The sequence below is a fragment of the Peromyscus maniculatus genome, chromosome 23 (genome assembly GCF_049852395.1).
Source record: "Peromyscus maniculatus bairdii isolate BWxNUB_F1_BW_parent chromosome 23, HU_Pman_BW_mat_3.1, whole genome shotgun sequence".
NCBI lineage: Eukaryota > Metazoa > Chordata > Mammalia > Rodentia > Cricetidae > Peromyscus > Peromyscus maniculatus.
Genome location: NC_134874.1, coordinates 45,741,617 through 45,761,160, shown reverse-complemented (window position 1 = coordinate 45,761,160; position 19,544 = coordinate 45,741,617). Strand labels below are relative to the sequence as shown.

General features: G+C 48.0%; 1 long non-coding RNA gene across 15 annotated transcripts; it reads left to right on the top strand.

Annotated features, from left to right (window-relative positions):
• Positions 1 to 1,001: 1,001 nt before the first annotated feature.
• LOC121825276 (uncharacterized) lies at positions 1,002 to 16,894 on the top strand. Of its 15 annotated transcripts, none has more exons than XR_013047599.1 (7): positions 1,005 to 1,345; positions 2,036 to 2,109; positions 3,880 to 4,043; positions 12,543 to 13,655; positions 13,863 to 14,038; positions 14,923 to 15,001; positions 16,105 to 16,894. It is a non-coding gene; the product is annotated as an uncharacterized LOC121825276 (long non-coding RNA). The 15 variants fall into 15 exon arrangements; XR_013047601.1 differs by having other exon boundaries at positions 1,006 to 1,345; positions 13,943 to 14,038; XR_013047602.1 differs by lacking the exon at positions 14,923 to 15,001 and having other exon boundaries at positions 1,010 to 1,345; positions 12,543 to 12,762; positions 13,444 to 13,655.
• The last annotated feature ends 2,650 nt before the right edge of the window (positions 16,895 to 19,544 follow it).

Genomic DNA, 19,544 nt, shown 5'->3' with positions numbered 1-19,544 from the left:
AGGGTACATAGGGCTAGTGAGAAGGCTGTTGGTAAAAGTGCCTGCTGCTCTGAGTTGAAACTTCAGGATTCACACGGTAGGAGAGAACAGATTCCAGCAGGTTGTTTTCTGACCTCCACATCCACAGTAACTAATAAATGGTTAAAATACTAGGATAGTGCATAAAGTTTAAAAAGGCAGCAACAGAAGAACCAATAAGCTATTTAACAATTACACTGAGCACTTGGACAGCAGCCGAGTCTTCAGTCGGATCTCATAAACACAATCGCGAAGACTAAGTGCTATAATAAAGCGCCTGTAATATTTTAATAACTTCCTCTTCGAACCGGTCATTTAAGATTGAGTGTGTACTGAGCGCGGAATATGGATGCTGACTGCGGGGAGGTGGCCTGGAACCCGCAGGTAGCTGGCTGCACAGGCGGCGCTCGGCACGGAACCCACCCGCAGAGTGCGCGCGGCTCCACCCATTCATCCCCGGCTTGGCAGGGTTATCTCCGAGGCCCCGCCCACCCCGCGGCTACCGCCGCACACGTGATCGCGGACTACTGTTCCCTCTCCCCGCGTGGGTCAGGAAACGGCAAGCATGCTCAGCCCCGGACACCGGAAGGCGCCGAGCACAGCGCTCTGCGCACGCGCGGAGGGCAGCGGGCACCACCAGGGGGCGCTGCGGATGCCGTGGGGGAGGGGCGCGCCGCCGCACGGGACCACGTGCGCACCACGTGGCGCCCGGCAGCCCGGGGGCCGTGGCAGGGTCGCCCGGTTGACCACCCCACAGCCCGCGTGGGTGGCGGAAGCCGTTCTCCCCGTCTGCTCCCCCGCGCCCGCTGACCTCTGACCTCCGACCTCACCGCCTTAGGGTTACCCCTCGCAGCCGGCCGCGCGGTGTGTTTATAAACAGAACTCCCGGTGGCCGCGAAACCCCGGATCGCTGGATTCACACCCAAGGGAACGGAGCTCCCGCACATGCGCACCCGTCGCTACACCCGCGCATGCGCATGGAGGCCCGGCGCGGGTGGCTGTCTCCGCCCAGTGCGTCCTTGCGCAGTACCGGGCGACTCTTCCGGGAAGTGGGGCCCGGGAGGTTAAATATTGACCACGCGTGAGCCAGAATCCTGCCCACTTCCCTTGACCGTAGTGTCCCCAGTGGACACAGCGAACCTGGAGGCTAAGGATCCTGAAGAATCAGTACCACACGCGTATATTACATGTTTTATTTAAAAAGTGGGAGGAAATGAACACTATGATGAGCCTCTAGGACGTTGTGCAAAAGGTGACGCATATCTGTAAATCTCAGCAGCTGGGATGCTGAGGCAGGATGACGAGTTCGAGACCAGCCGTAGGCCGCGTGAGTCTGCTTATAAGAGGTCTCTGGAATAGTAACAGTCATAGGAAGTAAAAAGGTGGCTTAAGGGAGTAGGGAGGGGAAAACGAAAGTGTTTATTCCCGCAGAGTACCTTCTCGGGAAGTTAGAAAAGTTCTGGGCATGGGTGGTGGTGAACAGTGTGAATGTACTTGGTGTCGCAAGACTGTTCTTAGAAACGGTTAAGGTATCCGGGCTGTGGCATAGTAGGTGGAGTGCTTGCTTAGTATTACACCCCACGAACACATAAGCCAGGCATGGTGGTGCTTGCCTGTATTCCCATCATTTGGGGGAGGGAGGCAGAAGGATCCTAAGTTGAAGGCTACTTTGCACTATAGCAAAAGAGAGCCGTTCTGAAGTTTCTTACATGGTTTTCATAGGTCAGGTCGGATGCCTGTGCTGTCGCACTGGGAAAAGGACAATATGATACTTTTTTTGAGCTAAGAGGCTGGTGCTGGGTTCTCACCTGTGTCAGTCTGAACCCCCCATCCCTAAACAATACCCAGTTTCAGCCCTTCTTAGGTCAGTCTCTTACCTCCCCAGCACCAGCTAGGGGCAGCAGCCCCCACTCTACCATTTCTGGTTTATATTCATTGTGTTCCTGCTTACTAAACACTAGGTATTATGCAAGGAGGTAAGTGACCCATACAGTTACATAAGGACTCTTTCCTGCAGGGACTTTCTACTCTGCTAGAGGCCATTGTTGATGAAGACAGAAAAATGTCAAGTGGTGACTGCTGGCAGAAAGGGTGATTTTAATTAAAATTTTCATTCTTTTTGTAGATTAAAAAATTAGTTTATTTTCTTACATATTACATCCTGAATGCAGTTTCTCCTCCCTCCTCACCTCTCAGTCCTCCCCTCCCTATCTACTCCTCCATTTCCTCAGGCCTCCCAGGAATATCAACCAAACATGGTATGTCAGGTTGCAATAAGACTAGGCGCCGGTAGGAGAAAAGGGTCCCCAAAGCAGGCAAAACCACCAGAAACAGCTTTCCTTCCTCCCCGTTGGGAGTCCCACAAAAACATCAAGTTATACAACTACAGCATATACATTGACTCATTTTGTATGTGTGCATCTTCCCGAGAAGTTACTCTGTTTCCATTAAACATCAACTTTGCTTTCTCTAGTCCTACTTCCAATGAGTATGTGTGTGTCTGTGTGTGTATGGACACATGTGTCATAATGCATGTATGAAGATCAGAGGACAACTTGGAAAAGTCAGTTCTCTCCTTCCATCAGGTGAGTCTCAGGGATTGAACTCAAGTCATCATCGTCCCTATCTGCTGAGCATCTCACTGGCCTGTGATCTGACCTCGATCAGGAGATGGTGAAGAATCTGCTGAGCCTGTTCCTTTGAGCTGACACCTGTGTCATGTGTCACAAGGAGACAGTGGAGGGAGAGCTGGAGTTTTTCCTGGGGGTTTCCATGGAGAGAGAAAGCAAGCAATATACAAAGCTCTAGGGCTGGGATCACCTGTGAGTCTGAGGGACAGACAAAAAGGTCAAGTGGAGGCATGTGAGGAAATGTGCAGGCATGCCTCTTGTCATATTTGTGTGACAAATCACCCCAGTGTATAGGTTAAAACCACAGTCACTCTGTTTGAGTCACAAGTTTATGGCTGGGGGGTTTCTTAGGAGTCTTCTATAATGGTTATTAGATGTTGTAGGCGTTTGAAGGCTGGATAGGGCTAGGCCTCCAAGATGGTGCCTTCCTGTCGTTGGCTGGTGGTGCTGGTTGTCAATGGGGCACTAGAAGGGATGTCAGGAAGGTGTCCCTGTGACTTTTCCAGAGTAGCAGTCTTAGTGGTTAGACTGCTTTCTCTCCTCCCATGCTCTGTGTGTGTGTGTGTGTGTGTGTGTGTGTATGTGTGTGTGTGCTTGCGTGCTTGCTAGAGGTGGAAGCTGATGTCTTCCTTATTCTCTCTCCACCTTAGTTTTTGAGCTAGGTTCTCTCATTGACCAGGAGAGAACTACCCCATTGTCTGGGTAGGCTGGCTGGTCAGTGAGCTGTAGCTGGAGAGTTTTCTCTCTGGTTCCCGCCAATCCCCGGCAGTCCCTTAGCCCACTTATAAAATAAACATACAGACACTTATATTATTTAAACTGCTTGGCCATTAGCTCAGGCCTACCATTGTCTAGCTCTTACTCTTATATTTAGCCCATTTCTATTAATCTATACTTTGCCACGTGGCTCGTGGCTTATTGGTACCCTACATCGTCCTTGTCCTGGCAGCGGCTGCAGTCTTCCCCTTTGCCTTCCTGTCCCTTAATTTTCCTCTCTGTTAGTCCCGCCTATACTTCCTGTGTTTTATTTATTAACCAGTCAGAGCAACACATTTGCCATACAGAATATCCCACAGCAGTGAGCTCCAGGGATCCCACCATTTCAGTGTCTCTAGTGTCCAGCTGTACTTTACATGGATGCTGGGAATTGAACTCAGGGCCTCATGCTTGAGCAGCAAGTGCTTAACTAAATGAGCCATCTCCTAGTCCCTTTCTCTGCTTTCTGTTTTAGAATAGGATCTTACTGAGTTGTGCAGCCTGGGCCTCGGACTTTCAGCTTTCCTGCTTCAGCTCCCTCCAATAGCAAGGATGATTGGTCCCCACCATTGGGCCTGGCTGTATTCATGGTTAAATTTGCAGCATCCAGTGAAGGCCCTGGCCTCCAGACATCACTCAGTAAGTGCTTGAGGTACTGGTGAGTAATAGATTTAATGAGGAATCCATTCCACAGGCTCAGTATTCTTAAACAGCAGCTTGCGGAGCATATGCAAGGAGCTTTGTGGAAGTTCCCAGGGTTCTCTGCAGTGTCCCTTAGACCCGTTTCACAGAGAAGAGCTAGAGGTTCATGGGGGAGAGGCATTGGTAGGGTTGGGTTTTGCTGATGACGACCCTCTGCTCTCCTGTGCCTGACTTGTCACTCGTCAAAGGTAGTGTTCAGTTGTGACGAATTATCGAAACAGACCTCATATCCACAGGTGGCTAAGCAGTCTCATGATGGCAGGTGACAAAAAGCACTGGGGTAAGATTGGGCTGAGGCTGTAGCTCAGTCAGTAGAATGCTTGCCTAGCATGCACAGAGCCTTGCATTCCATCCCTACCTTGCAGCATGCCTGTAATTTCAGCGCTTGGGAGGTAGAGGCAAGGGGATCAGGAGTTCACAGCCATATACCCCAGGTCAGCCTGGGATATGTGAGACACTGTCTCAAATAAACCAGAATGAGCAGGGCACAGTGGCTCACTGTAGGTGTTGGAGTGGGGAGATGGCTCAGTTGGTAAAGTGCTTGCCATGTAAACACTGGGAACCCAAGCTTAACCCCCAGAACCTACAGAAGAATGCCAGGCATGATGTGCACGCTTGTGATCCCAGCCCCAGGAAGAAGCTGCAGGCAGAGTCTTGTGGCTCACCGACCAGTTGGCTAGCCTAGCCTCGTGGATGAGCTCCAGTCCAGCGAGACCCTGTCTCAATGCACAATGGGAACACTGCTTAAGGAACAAGAGCCAATGTTGATCTCTGCCTTCCAGAGGAGGCAGTCTCTCTAGTCCCCCGAAATAAGTTTTAGGAATCCTGAATATACTATGAATTGTAAGACTAAGTTTTCACAAGTAAGATGTTTCGATTAAGATATCACCTCTTCATGCCTGCTGATGTCACATGACATTGCTCGCCTAATCATTTATTCCATGGCAAAAAAAAAAAAAAATTGCTTGCAAGCCTGAGATCCTGTAATTATCCGTTTGGCTGAACATGTCTCACAAGATCTTTGTGGTACACTCATGATGAGGGAGGCAGGGACTCTGCCAGGTGCAGAACACTGTTGGCAAGGGGACAAGTCACATGAAACAGGGTGACGGCCAGGGATTGCTCCTGTGGGATCCTAGGACTCATAACCTGGCTGGTAGGTGTAATAGTGCATGCCTGTCATACCAGCTACTTTGGAGGCTGAGAAGGGAGGACCTTGACTTTAAGGCCATCCTGGGCTAGATGGTGATAATCTGTCTCAGAACAAAATAAAAAAACCAGCAAAATCCAGTGTTGGGGAGCCATGCCGATCCCTGGAGCAAGCTGACAAGCTATAACCACTAAGCTCTGGGTTCAAGTGAGAGAGACCTCGTCTCAGCAAAAAGGTGGAGAGTGATTGAGGAGGATGCATCTTAATTTGCTTTCCATTGCTATGGTAAAGCACCATGAACATGTTTGTGCATATGTACACATACAGTAAACTAATGTTTACATTTTCTTTCCCTTATCACGTAATGTAATATCGATTGAGAGAGTATCAGTAGTTACCACGTTTAAGTTATGAGACACTAAAAGATTAAGGACTCCTCAAAGGACCTTGCCATCTATTCTAAAACATAATCCTTTGCAGTTGTATGTGAGATAGTTATGTTAGGCAGAAATATGACCTGGTTATTGTTTTCATTTGGAAATTAATCACAACATAAGGAGATATGATTATGTGTCAAGTTGACAAGCGGTGGATTTGTGGTGGCTATTCTTGGTTGTCAACTTGACTACACCTGGAATCAACTAAACCCTGAGCTGTTGGGCACACCTGTGAGGGATTTTCTTTTTTCTTTCTTTTTTTCTGTTTATTCTCTCATGTATTGCATCCTGACCGGTTTCCCCTCCTTCCCCTCTCCCCAGTTTCTCCTCCCATTTCCCCTTTCTCCCAGATCCACCCTCCCTCAGAAAACAGCAGGCTTCCCAGGGACATCAACTAAACATGGCATAATATGCTATTATAAGACCAGACACATACTACCACATCAAGGCAGATGAGGCAACCCAGTAGGAAGAAAAGGGCCACATAAGCAGACAAAAGAGTCAGTGGCTGTCCCCTACTCCCACTGTTAGGAATCCCACAAGAATGCCAGGGTACTCAGCCATAATATATATGCAGAGGACGTAGGTCAGACCCCTGCAGGCTCCCTGATTTCTGCAAGCCCCCATGAGGTCCCACTCAGTTGATTCTGTGGGCCATGTTCTTTTGGTGTCCCTGACCCCTCTGGTTCCTCCTACCTTCCTCCCCGTCCTCTTCAGGACTCCCTGAACTCTGCCTAATGTTTGGCTGCATCTGCTCCCATCAGTTGCTGGATGAAGTCCCTCTGGTCTCTTTGATGAGGATTCTGCTAGGCTCCTCCAGTTCCAGAACACTCTGCAGGCAGGACAAGCTGTAGGTTAAAGGTTTTGTACCTGGGTTGGTGTCCCAGTCCCTCCACTGAGGCCTTGCCTGGTTACAGAAGATGGCGGTTCAGGCTCCGTGCCCTCCATTGCTAGGAGTCTTTGCTAGCATTGCTCTCATAGATTCCGTTGAGTTTCCATTACATTAGGTTTTCACCCCCTCCAAAACACCTCTCCAATTTCAGTTGTTTCTCCCAGTATTTATCCCCCCACCCCTCACACACTTGATCCCTCCTATTCCCAATCCCACCCTCCCCCAGTCCACTCTCAAAATTTATTCTATTTCCCCTTCCCAGGGAGATCCTTGTGTCCCCACTTAAGTCCTCCTTGTTACTTGGCCTCTGGGTCTGTGGATTGTAGCCTGGTTATCCTTTAGTTTGTAGCTAATATCCACTTATAAGTGAGTACAAGACCATGCTTGTCTTTTGGGGTCTGGGTTACCTCACGATGATGTTTTTTCAAGTTCCACAGGCCACGTCAGTGGCATCCTGTGCTGGGATCCACACAATTCAGGATCCAATGCCTCCCCCACACTAGGTGAGGCTTCCCTCTGTCTCTCCAGCTGCTAGCACATGAGACTAGACATGAGTGAGCACCTGGGCTTCAGACCTCTGTCCCTGGTGGCTTTGGGAGCTGGTGTTTCCCTTCTTTTTGCTACAGCAAGAGAGAATAGTTATAAGCTAATGGTTGTCTGTCTATGAGCTAATGGTAGCCTGTCTATAAGCTAATGGTAGCCTGTCTATGAGCTAATGGTTGTCTGTCTATGAGCTAATGATTGTCTGTCTATAAGCTAATGGTTGTCTGTCTATAAGTTAATGGTTGTCTGTCTATAAGCTAATGGTTGTCTGTCTATAAGCTAATGGTTGTCTGTCTATGAGCTAATGGTAGTCTGTCTATGAGCTAATGGTTGTCTGTCTATAAGCTAATGGTAGCCTGTCTATGAGCTAATGGTTGTCTGTCTATAAGCTAATGGTTGTCTGTCTATGAGCTAATGGTTGTCTGTCTATAAGCTAATGGTAGTCTGTCTATGAGCTAATGGTAGTCTGTCTATGAGCTAATGTAGTCTGTCTATAAGCTATTGGTTGTCTCCATCCAGATCAAAGGCCTGGTTTGGACCGTAGTGCCCTACCTCTGTAAGCTGAGTCTGCAGCAGCTTTGCTTGCTCTGAAGAGGCTCTGGTGTCCTGGAGGGAGCAAAGCAGGACCCCTCATCAGCTCCTCTCTTGAGTCCCACCCTGTCCAGCTGCAGTTCCCCTAAGCAGCTGGCCTGCATCCTCTAGGCTTCTGTCCTGACCTCCAGCTCCCAGGGTAGACAGGAAAGAGAATCCAGAGGAAGGGCGGTCTGAGGGATTCTCCTCTGAGCTTGGCTTGGAGGGATATGATGGGGATGCTGGTGTTGTGGGCTGGAGAGGGAGAACACTCATTTAATCATTTGATCATGGGGATCAACACTTATTGATCACCTCCTGCTGTGTGACAGGCAGTTTGCTAAGTGCCGGGGACACAGAATCAATGCAGAAAACAAATAGTGACTAAGCATTGCCCAGATAGGTGAGGTCACCATTAAGAACTACCTCCAAGGGCCAGGAACAGATCTAAGAAAGGTTTCTCCTTCTTTTTCTTTAGAGACAAGGTCTTGTTCTGTAGTCCAGGCTGGCCTCAAACTCAGAAACATTTTCTGCCTCATCCCCTTCAACAATGGGATTTTCACTTTTAATTGTGTATATGTGGGTGGAGTATGTGCTCATGAACACAGGTGCCCATGGAGGACAGAAGAGGTCCCCAGATCCCCTGGGTTAGAGTCACAGACAGTTGTGAGCTGTCTGCTATAGGTGCTGGGAACCAAACTCAAAGAGAAACAAGCATTCCTAACCATCGCAGGATGGTTTTGTGTGTGTGTGTGTGTGTGTGTGTGTGTGTGTGTGTGTGTGTGTGTGTGTGTGTAGGTAGGCACTTGTGTGTCTATGCATGTGGAAGCCAGAGGACAGCCTCCTGGGTCATTCAGGAGTCCTCTGCCTTATGTTTTGAGGTAGAGTGTCCCACTAGCTTGAAACTCAACAAGTTGGCTGAGCAATTCCCTGGCCAACGCACCCCAGATGCCTGCCTGTCTTCATCTCCCCAGCACGGGGCTCACATGTTCATCACCACACGGGCTTTTAAAATCTAGTTTTGGGGATCGAACCCAAACCTTTGTGCTTGCCAAAGTACATGCTTGGCCCACTGAGCTGTCTCTTCCCTCTCCCCACATACTGTTTTTGAGTCAGGGTCTTGTTGTGTAGTCCAGGCTGCCTCAAACTCACACCAATCCTCCTGCCTCAGCTTCCAGGTGCTGGGATTACAAGCATTAGCTATTACCCTGGCTGACAAGGTTATTTTTTTTTCTTTTTTCTCTCCTTTGTCTTTTGCAGTACTGGGGAGTGATGGGGATTGAGGCCAGAGTCTCATACACGCCAAGCAAGTGCTCTGCTCTTAAACTGTATTGGTGTTTTGTGTGTGTGTTTGCCTGTTTGCTTATTTTAAAGACAGAGTCTGCTATAGCCAAAGCTGGCTTCAAACTAACTGTGTAGCTCAGGATGACTTTGAACCCCTGATCCCTCCTGCTTACTCCACCCCCTGAGTCTTGGATTTACAGGTGTGTGCCACTGCATTTGATCTTATATGGTCCAGGAAATGAAAACCGCAGTGTGGTGATTTGATGAGATGTTCCCATAAGTCTCAGACATTTGAATACTTGGTCCTCAGTTAGTTGCTGTTTGGGGAGGATTAGGAGGTGTGGCCTTTCTGGAGGAAGTGCTGTGAAGTTTCCAAAGACTCATGCCATCCCCAGTGCAAGCCTTCTGCTTGCAGTTTGAGATGTGAGCTCTGCCACCATGAACCCATAAGCCCAGTCAAATGCTTTCTATTATAAGTTGCATTGGTCATGGTGTTTTATCACAGCAACAGAACAATAATAACTAATACACAGTACTTTCTGCATGCTCCACCCACAGACCTATGTCTCCTATCTGAGGGTGTGTGTGTGTGCCTTCATGTGTATCCAGTTACATGTTTATATGTGCATGTGTGTGCATATGCATGTAGAGGTCAGAGGACAACCTTGTGTATTGTTTCTCAGAAGCGATCCACCCTGTTCTTTTGAGGCGGGATCTCTCACTGGAGAAGTAGGCTAGACTGACTGGCTTGCAAGCCCCAGGGATCCTCTACTTGCCGCCTTGCTCCCCCTTAGGAGCACTTGGATTACAGATGTGAACTACCACATCTGGCTTTTATGTGAGTTTTGAGGATTTGAACTTGGGTCTGCACACGTGTGCCACTGAATCATCTTCCTGGGTCTATTTATATATACATATTATAAATCACATTAATTTATTTAGTGTGTATATGTGTGTGCTTATGCCCAAATGCATGTGCCATGGTGTGCATGTGGAGGCCTAAGGACAATTTGTAGGAATTGATTCACTCCTTTTTACCAGGTGGGCACTGGGAATCAAACCCAGGCTGTCAAACTTGGTGGCAGGTGCTTTTCCTCCATAGGTATTTTACCAGCCCCTTATTTATTATTTTTGAGACAAGGTCTCATGTAGCCCAGGCTGGCCTCAAACTTGAGATGTATCAAAAGATGACCTTGAACAGATCCTCATGCCTCCTCCTCCTGAAGGTTGGGATTGAAGAGTGCACCCTCACACCTGATTTTACAAAATAGTGAGGATGGAACCAGAGCTTTGTGCATGCTAGGTAAGCACTCTACCAACTGAGCTGCACCCCTGGTCTCCATTTCTGTTTAAAATTTAACTCAATTAAAGACTCTTAGAGGGTTTAAAAATACGTATTTACCCCTTCTCCCTCTGTGTGTGAGGAGGCACATGTGCTATGGTATGCATATAACGGTCAGAGAACAACCTGAAGGATTCATCTTTCCCTTTCCTCTGTGCAGGTTGTTAGGCCTAGTGGGAAACATCTTTCCAAACTGAGCCATCTCCCCAGCCCTATTCTTAATTTTTGAGATAAGGTATTGATATGTAGCCCAGACTGACCTTGAACTCACAATCATCCTGCCTCCATCTTCCCAGCACTGGGATGATGGTGTGTGCCACCACACCTGCTTCTTCCTTCATTTTGAGGTCAGAGTTCCAAGTAGTTGTAAACACTGGCCTTCTCATTCTCATGAGACACGGTGTCTCCTGAAACCTGGAGCTAGGAGGCCGGTAGCCAGAAGCCCCGGCCTGTCCCTGTCCCTTCACAGAGCTGGGATTCCAGCTTCTTCCATGGATGCTGGAATTTGAACTCAGGTCCTTAGGTTTGCTCAGCAAGAGCTCTCACCTACTGACCATCTCCCAAGTCCCTTAGCTTCCTTTAAAGCCCTAAGTTTCTTTTACTCACCAAGACCTGCCTGGTGTAGTTCCCTGGAACGTGCTTTGTCATCATGTCCCTGACTTCTTGAACTTGAAAGTAGCCCATATCCCAGTGAACGATTACAGAAAATGTCGATGGTCTCCTAGTCTTTAATCTCTCCCGCTGGGGCAATCTACTCACCGCTCTGTGGCTGAGATAAAAACATGTTATTGCTCTACTGAAAAGCCTCGAAAATCACACAGACAAAAATTCGTTGGGGCATTCACAGCACTCTGCCATTTGGTCTAAATCCGTCTTCATGGTCACCCACTGCAGTGTCACTTCCTGCAGAACATCAGCTCTGACCCTCTTTTCCTCTGTGTATGTGTGTGTGTGTGTGTGTGTGTGTGTGTGTGTGTGTGTGTGTGTGTGTGACACGTGAAGTCAGAGAACACCCTTTTGTCTCCTTTTGTTTGAGACAAGGCTAGCTGGCCCATGAGCTTGCAGGGACCTGCCTGTTTCCACCTCCCAGCTCACCATCCCTGGAATTACGGCACATGACATGGTACATGATTCTTGGTGTGGTCCCCACATTTTCGAGACAAGTGCTCCAAAGTGTGACTGAGCCATCTTTGCGGCTGTCAACTGTCATCTTGAGAGTCAAGTTAGTAAGTCATTCTCAATTCTCCCACGATCCTTAGGTTCATTACCTTAATGGCTTTGACCTGTCTTTGTATGAATGACTTCTCTGTCTCTAGAACCCACTCTTCTACACCAGGGACTATTCCACTCATCACTATGTGACCCAGGAGGATTGTTACATTGTTTAGGTGGACTGCAGGGCAGAACTGTTCTGGACTCAGACACTTGGATTCTTTCAAAGGAGGGATATACTAGTTTAGCATAATCTTATCTATATGGAATTCCAGTCCTCCCTCCTTACCTCCTCTCCCTCCTTCTTTCCTTTCTTTGTGACACTAGAGATGGAATCCAGGGCCTCACACATAACTAGGTAGGTACTCTATCACTGAGCCACACCCCAGCCCCTCACTGGGGGATTCTAGGCAGGGGCTCTGTCACTGAGCCACACCCCAGCCCCTCACTGGGGTAGTCTAAGCAAGTTCTCAATGTAGTTAGGAGTTACATTCCTAACCCTTTTCTTATTTTTTATTTTGAAACTGTCTCACTAAGTGGTCCAGGCTGGCCTTGAACTCACACTGTAGCTCAAGCAGGCTTTTAACTTGAGATCTTTCTACTTCAGCCTCCTAAAAATCTGGGATGACAGGCTTTTGCCACTAGGACCTGCTCTGGTATTTTTGAGTTTTTGCCCATCGACTGTAAAGATGGCTCAGCAGTTAATTGTAATTTGCAGATGATCCAGGTTTGATTCCCAGCACCTCCATGGTGGCTCACCACAATCTTGACTTGGGTTCCTGGGAGTCCAACACCCTCTTTTGACCTCTGTGCATGTGGTCAAAACATTCACACATGTAAAATAAAGTTAATAAATCTAAAATGATGTTTTAGTTTAGCATAAATGGTGTTCACAGAAAGCCCTCTCACTAGGGAGGCTGAGACAGGAAGGTCCTCAGTTGGAGGCCAGACTGGGCTATATAGCAAGACTTTGTCTCCAAAAAACTTTCTTCTTTGTTTTTTGCAGGGTCCTGTGTTCTCCAGGCCGCTCTCAAATATGCTCTGTGAATGAGAAGGGCTTTGAACTTCTGATGGTCCTGTCTCCGTGTCTTCAGAGCTAAGATTACAGGCACATACCTCCATGCTTGGTTTCCAAAAGTAAAAAGGACTTTTTATTTTAAACATTTCTGTAGCAGGAATCTTAAAGGTTCTTATTAATAAAATCAAACCCGAGGCCATTTATTGGGGTGAGTACTGGAAGGTCAGAGAGACAGAACAAGCCACAGCTGTCTCATCTCGCCCGGATCCTCAGCTGGTCTTGTCTCCTCATACTGGAGGCCTCTGAGTCCTCATCCGGAATGAATCTCAGCTGAACTGTGTTGCTCCATAGCCTGAATGCTTAACCAGCCAAAATCTTAACCAGCCAAAATGCTTAACCAGCCAAATGCTTCTAATTTCTGGTCCTCATGCCTTATATATCTTTCTGCTTTCTACCACCACTCCCTGGGATTAAAGGCTGGCTTTCTGGAATTAAAGGCGTGTGTCACCACGCTTGGCTATTTCCAATGTGGCCTTGAACTCACAGAGATCCAGAGGGATTTCTGTCTCTGGAATGCTAGGATTAAAGGTGTGAGTGCCACCATTTTCTAGCCTTTGTATCTAGTGGCTGTCTGTTCTCTGACCCCAGATAAATTTATTAAGGTACACAATATTTTGGGGAACACAATACCACCACACATTTCATTATTTGTGTGCATTCACGTGTGTTTCTTGGAGTGCGAATGGGATGTCAGAGAACTTGTGGGAGTAGGTTCCCTCCTTCCATAGGGTGGTTCCTGGGGGGATCAGAACACGCTATCAGACTTGGTGGCCCACAAGCCTCACAGAGTTTTCCTTTCTCTGTTTCCATCTCCTTGTGGGAGCGCCAGGATGACACATGTGTGCCCTGCCATGTCCAGCTTTTTATTTGGTCGCTGGGTGTCTGAACTCATGTCCGCATCATTGAATGATGAATGCTTTATACGATGAGCCGTCTCCCCAGCTCCATACTTTGGGTTTTGAAAACGACAACATGATGGAAATGCCAGGGTTCCAGATGAATCTACTCCTGTTTATTGTCTATCAGACACTACAGCCAGAGGTGAGTAGGTCCATAGTTCTTCCTGCTCTGTGCCTGAGGTGGACCTCATTGCCTGTGTCAATGCCAGGGACCTATATGAGTTGGCAGGGTGTGTGGACGCCGGGGAACCCCACAGTATCCAGTTTGTACAGGAGACTGTGTGATGGAGAACACACAGCCATTGCTCCTGATTATGTGACCAAAAGGGCAACTTCTCTTTGGAATCAGGACAGAGCAAGGAGCTGGCACACCCTCCAAGCAGAGACTTCTAAAAGGAATGTTCCAGACTTGTACATTCTTTCTCCTAGTTCTAATCTGTAGCAAGGGTGTGACTTGCCTTCAGCACCACTGACTGATCACAACCATGGTACTCAGGAGAGATGCCTTATGATCAAGATGACTAGGTGAGTATAGTTTTGGTTTCTTCTTTCTCTTCCTCTTCCTCCCCTCCCCTCCCCCATGTGTGTGTAGGTGTACACACTCATATATATGTACACTTGCAGAAGCCAGAGGAGGATATCAAATGTCTCTACCTTGAGAATGGGTCTCTTGAGACAGGGTCTCTCCCAAGCTGGAAGAGACCAGCTCACCATTTTGGATAGGCTGGCTAGCCAGGGAGGTCCTGGGATCCACCTGTCTCCACCCCCAATGCTGGAGTTACCGAACATACATGACTGTGTCCTGCTTTTATTTCATGCCCAGCTTTGTAAGTGGGTGCTTGGGATTTGAACACAGGTCCTCATACTTGCAGAACAAGGACTCTGACCTACTGAGTCATCTCTCTAGCTCCGGTTTTATATAAAGTCTTTAACATTTAAAATTTTCATTTATGTATATGTGTGTATCAGCATTTGTGTGGGGGTGTCCAAAGAAGCTGGAAGAGGGTGTTGGATCTCCTGGAGCTGGAGTTTCAGGCAGTTGTGATCTGTCTAACATGAGTGCTGAGAACCAAACTTGGGTCCTCTACAAGAGCAGTGTGTCGTCTTAATTGCTGAGCCATCTCTCCAGTCCTTGTTTCTTACCTCTTGAGATATGGATACCTTTGTCCATCTTCCTCTCTCTGTATCTCCCTGTTTCTACCTCTCTCCCAACCCTCTCTCCAGGGATTAAGAACACTAGGCAAGTGCCTCTGTGTCAATCTGAGTACTCAGTGTACAACTTCCATCCTCATATGGTTATGAAGGCTGCTGCAGTGCCAGCCGTCAAATGAGCATCCAAGGGGGTCTAGGAGAGGCTCCCACAACACCGTTCTTTTCCTGGCTGTGACTTCTCTGTTTGTTTCCAACAGGGAGTGGGGATGGCAAAGGCTTCTCCCCTGTAGCATGTACCACCTACCAGAAGGTCCAGGGCTCCCTACAGGTACTCAGGTACAAGTGCTGGGGGAGCTAGAAAGTGAGTAGTGAGAAGTGAGGTTTGGGGAGATGAAGGGGTGGGGCCTCTTCCTACTAGTTGGTGCTGGCTGCTGAGAACCTCTAGCTTATGCCTTTAGCAAGCAGTGAAACCCACTACAGAGCAATTAGGATGAGGCAAGTCAGACAGCCTAGACAGGATGAAGAATCCAGCACAAGTGCTGAACACTGTCAACCAAAGCAAGAGGGTCACACCTGTCCATCTCCTGCAAGCCACATCCTGAGGGATTCCAGGTAGACACCCTTCCACAGAGCCACGCCATAGCCACTCCCTGGGGGATTCTAGACGAGGGCTTTGGTGAGACCTCAGGCACCATGGTGGTGAAGATGAGGAGGGGTATTATTATATGGTAGGTGGCAGCCAGTCTTTATCACCTAAGGACAATGACCCACCTAACATACTGGAAGACACAATGGCTTGTGTCCATAGTGTCCTCAGTACACAGTATGTTCAGTGGCCACCAAGGATTAGAGCTGCTTGACCCGGTGGGGCCACTAGCCGTAAGTCAGATTCTCACACAGCATAACAGGTTCCCGGTATCTCCCGTGTGCTGTCATCCCACTGAGAGATGACCTCAGGGACCTGTATGTTTTTATTGAAGACTGCTGGAGGGACAAGGAGGTGAGACTTCATGGCCGTTGTGTGCCCTTCAGCTATTCTGAGAAGGTGTGGGACTCTGCCAACCTCTCAGCTCAGCTGTAGGCACCCCTAGGCGGGCAGTGGTATGCAGGCAATGGATGGGGGATGGTCGACACTAGTCCCACAGAATATGTGATCTCAAAGATGGCCCCCATGTATTTCTGTAGAGAGAAGTGGGTATAATGGGGTCTGTTTTGAGTAGGAAAGGTGTATTAGTTTTTTTTTTTTTTTTAATTGGCTATGACAAAATACTTGACAAATGCCACTCAAGGAAGGAAGGGTTTGTTTGAGCCAGTTTGGGAGCTGTCTTTTATGGTGAGGAAGTCATGGCAGCTGGAACATGAGGCAGCTGGCATCCATAGTCAGGAAGCAGAGAGAGATAGATGCTGGTGTTCAGCCCGCTTTTTTTCTTTCTGTTCAGTCCAGAATCCCAGGCCAGGGAAGTGTGCTGCCTACATTCAGGGTGGATCTTCCCACATCAGATGAGCCTCCCTGGAAACACCGTGATAGACAAGCCCAGTGCTGTGCCTCCCAGATGAGTCTCATCAGGTCAACAGTGGAGATTAACTACCACAACAGGGACTAGCCGGGGATTCCTGCTGGGGACACACCCCATGGGGACTTCACCAGTGGACTGTGCACCGTTGGGAATCAGCTGTGTGTGAAGTCACAATTCTCCCTTTGCAGATATGGGAAAGATGTGGTTAAGGGTGACCCCCAAGTGTCCCGTCTCTACATGGCTATTTTGCTGTCTGGCTTTGTGCCACCAGAGATCGCCCTTGTATTGTCCTTGTGTGTTCATATTGTGCTGATTTGGAGGGCTCCCACCAGCCTCCAGTTGTGGGTGTGTTGGATGACCTTGTGCTCTGGGCCTTTGTAGTATCTACGAAGAGCTCTGTCTTCCCCTGTGCCAGGCCATGAGCCATGTGTGGTACTTAACAAAAAGAGTTCCAGGGTGTTGGCAAGGACTACCTCTCTTAATTATCATTGTCTTGGTCTTGGGACACATGGAGGACAAAATATCAGAATTGACTAAGTTGGAGGCATAGTTCAGCAGTACATTGCTTTTCTAGAATCCCCCAGTGAGGCGCTGAGGTGTGGCTCAGTGGTAGAGTTCCTGCTAGCATGCATGAGACCCTGAATTCATTCCCAGCAGTGTATAGGTACACACACACACACACACACACACACACACACACACACACACACACTTCAAAACAAAAATCCCACGCACCAAGTTTCAAGTTTCAAGTACCCCAAGATTCAACTTTATGCTGTTCTATTATGACTTCACAGGTCTCCACCCTCAATTCCTCACTCCACCTATAATCTATTTTCCAGCCTCACAATTTTGCCATTTAAAGGATGTTATACAAATGGAATAATATAGAGTGTAACCCTTTGAGCCTGGCTTTCTCTGCATTCTGTCTAATTCCCGTGTGAACTATCAAAGTTACCGTGTATGTCACGGTCTTTTCTTTGTACGGCTAAGTAGCATTCACGGGGTGATGTTACAGTTTTAATGGAGGACACTGGGTCTTTTCCAGTTTTTGTCTGTTATGAACAAAATTCCTCTGAACAGTCGTGTGTGTGTGTGTGTGTGTGTGTGTGTGTGTGTGTGGTGTCCCAGTGAGTTTAATTAGGATTACTATTTCCAGGAGCATGTACAGAGTTTACTGTGAAGTTTCAACATTTGTTCCCCAGCAGGTGGCACTGTTTGGGAACGTTGTGTGACCCGTGGGAGGTGGGACTCAGCAGAGACAGGACCTGAGGATTACAGCTCTCTGCTCCACTTTCCATCCTGTCCCTGCTTCCTGTTCTGCTAAGATGAGAGGAGGTGAGGGGTCCCAGCCACCTGCTCCCACTTCCATGGAGCCATCTTGCTTTCGTCAGGTCATCTGTCCCCAGATAATAATACATAGCCATAGCCACATGTTTTCCCAGTTAGCTTCAGTCCCTGCCATGAGCTATTGCTTCCCAACCCCATGACTGTTGCCAGTGGCAATAGAAAACACAATGTATGATGCCGATATGGTGGCCAGCTCTCTCCTTCCAGCTCTACTTATTTATGCCCCATGCCTTATGCATGTGGTGGTTAACAGCAATCGTCAACTTGATAGGATCTAGAATCACCTTGGAGACAAACCTCTGCGAAGGTCTGTGAGGGAGTGTCTAGATTAGGTTCACTGAGGAGGGAACACCCACCCTGAATGGCACCGTCCCATGGTCTGAGGTCCTGGACTGAGTAAAAAGCAAAAAGCGAGCTGAGCCAGGCAACCGTCACAGCTTCCTGACTGGATGCAATGTGACCAGCCGCCTCACACTTCTATCATCCTGCCTTCCCTGCCCAAATGGACTGTGCCCTCAAATGGTGAGCCAGAATAAACCCTTGTCTCTAAGTTGCCTCTGTCTAGTATCAAAAATGAGAGAATGTCTCAAAAAGGAGAGAAATAGCTGATACAATGTTGCAGGCATGCCCAACTGTGACCACAGCTTTGACACTAACAAGGGGTCTTGACCTCAAGCTGGTCCTGGCACCCTACTTCCACTTCTGTTGCCTTGATGAAATACTGAGGTAAGAAAACAACTTAGCAGAGAACAGGGTTTATTTTAGCCCAGGATTCCAGGTTGCAGTCCATTACAGCAGGTAAATCAAGGCAGGAACTTAAAACATCTAGTCCCATCACAGCTGTGGTTCAGAGCAGAGTGAAATGGTTCATACACACTTGCTTGTTTACACTCAGCTCAATTTCTCTACTCTCATACAGCTCAGGACCCTCTGTCTAGGTAATGGTGCCACCCACGTGATTAAGACAAGTGAGGCTGGAGATATGGCTCAGTGGTTAAGAGTACACACTGCTCTTGCAGAGGATCTGAATTTGGTGTTCAGGACCCATGTCAGATGGCTGACCACTGCCTGTGCTTCAGGGATCTGATACCCTCTACTGGCTTCCTTGGGTGCTGCACTCATGTGCACAACCCACACATGTTTACACATACCTAAAAATAAAAAAATCTTTAACAACAACAACAACAACAACAACAACAACAAAAGACAGTTCCCCACAAACATGTCCACAGGCCAAACTGATCTAGAGAATTCCTCATTGAGACTCTCTTCTCAAGTGATTCTATGTTGTCTCCAGTTAACAGCCCAAACCAACCATCACTGGTAGTGAAATTAGCGATTTTCATATCCATTGTGCTGGAAGAGAAAACTCACATGACCTATGGTCACAGGGCACACGTTGGTTCTTGGCCCCACCCAGAGGGGTGGAGTCTTTATGAGCTGGTAGACAACAAATGACAAAAAGCCCAAGAGACAGAGGTGGCAACGGCAGTTGGATGAACATGTGTGAGTGAGTAGAGCTTCTGGGACTTGCTCAGGAAGAACTGGGTGTTCCCAGAGACCCAGTCAAGGCAGTGGTGGCAGTATGAGGTTGTGAGGCTGAGTCTAAGTCACACATCCATTTCTGATTTTAAATGGGACTGATTAGCTTTAGCCACTGCTTGCTTAGCTATATAGATTTTTTTTTCATCCAGGGGTTAAATCAACTACTCACAAAGAATGGTTCTTGTCATAACTGAATTAGAAAGCCAAAGGTTAGGGTCATGGCTCAGTGGTAGAGCACCTGCCAAGAATCCCTCAGTGAGGAGCTGGGGTGTGGCTCAGTGGTAGAGCACCTGCCTAGAATTGCCCAGTGAGGGGCTGGGATGTGGCTCAGTGGTAGGGCACCTGCTTAGCATGTGTGGAGCCCTACTTTTAATATCCAGTGCTGAGACATCAAAATAGTGTTCCTCAGAATGTTAGTTGTGTCACATAATCTTCACATGGACTGTCTTCCTAATGTTGACATGGTC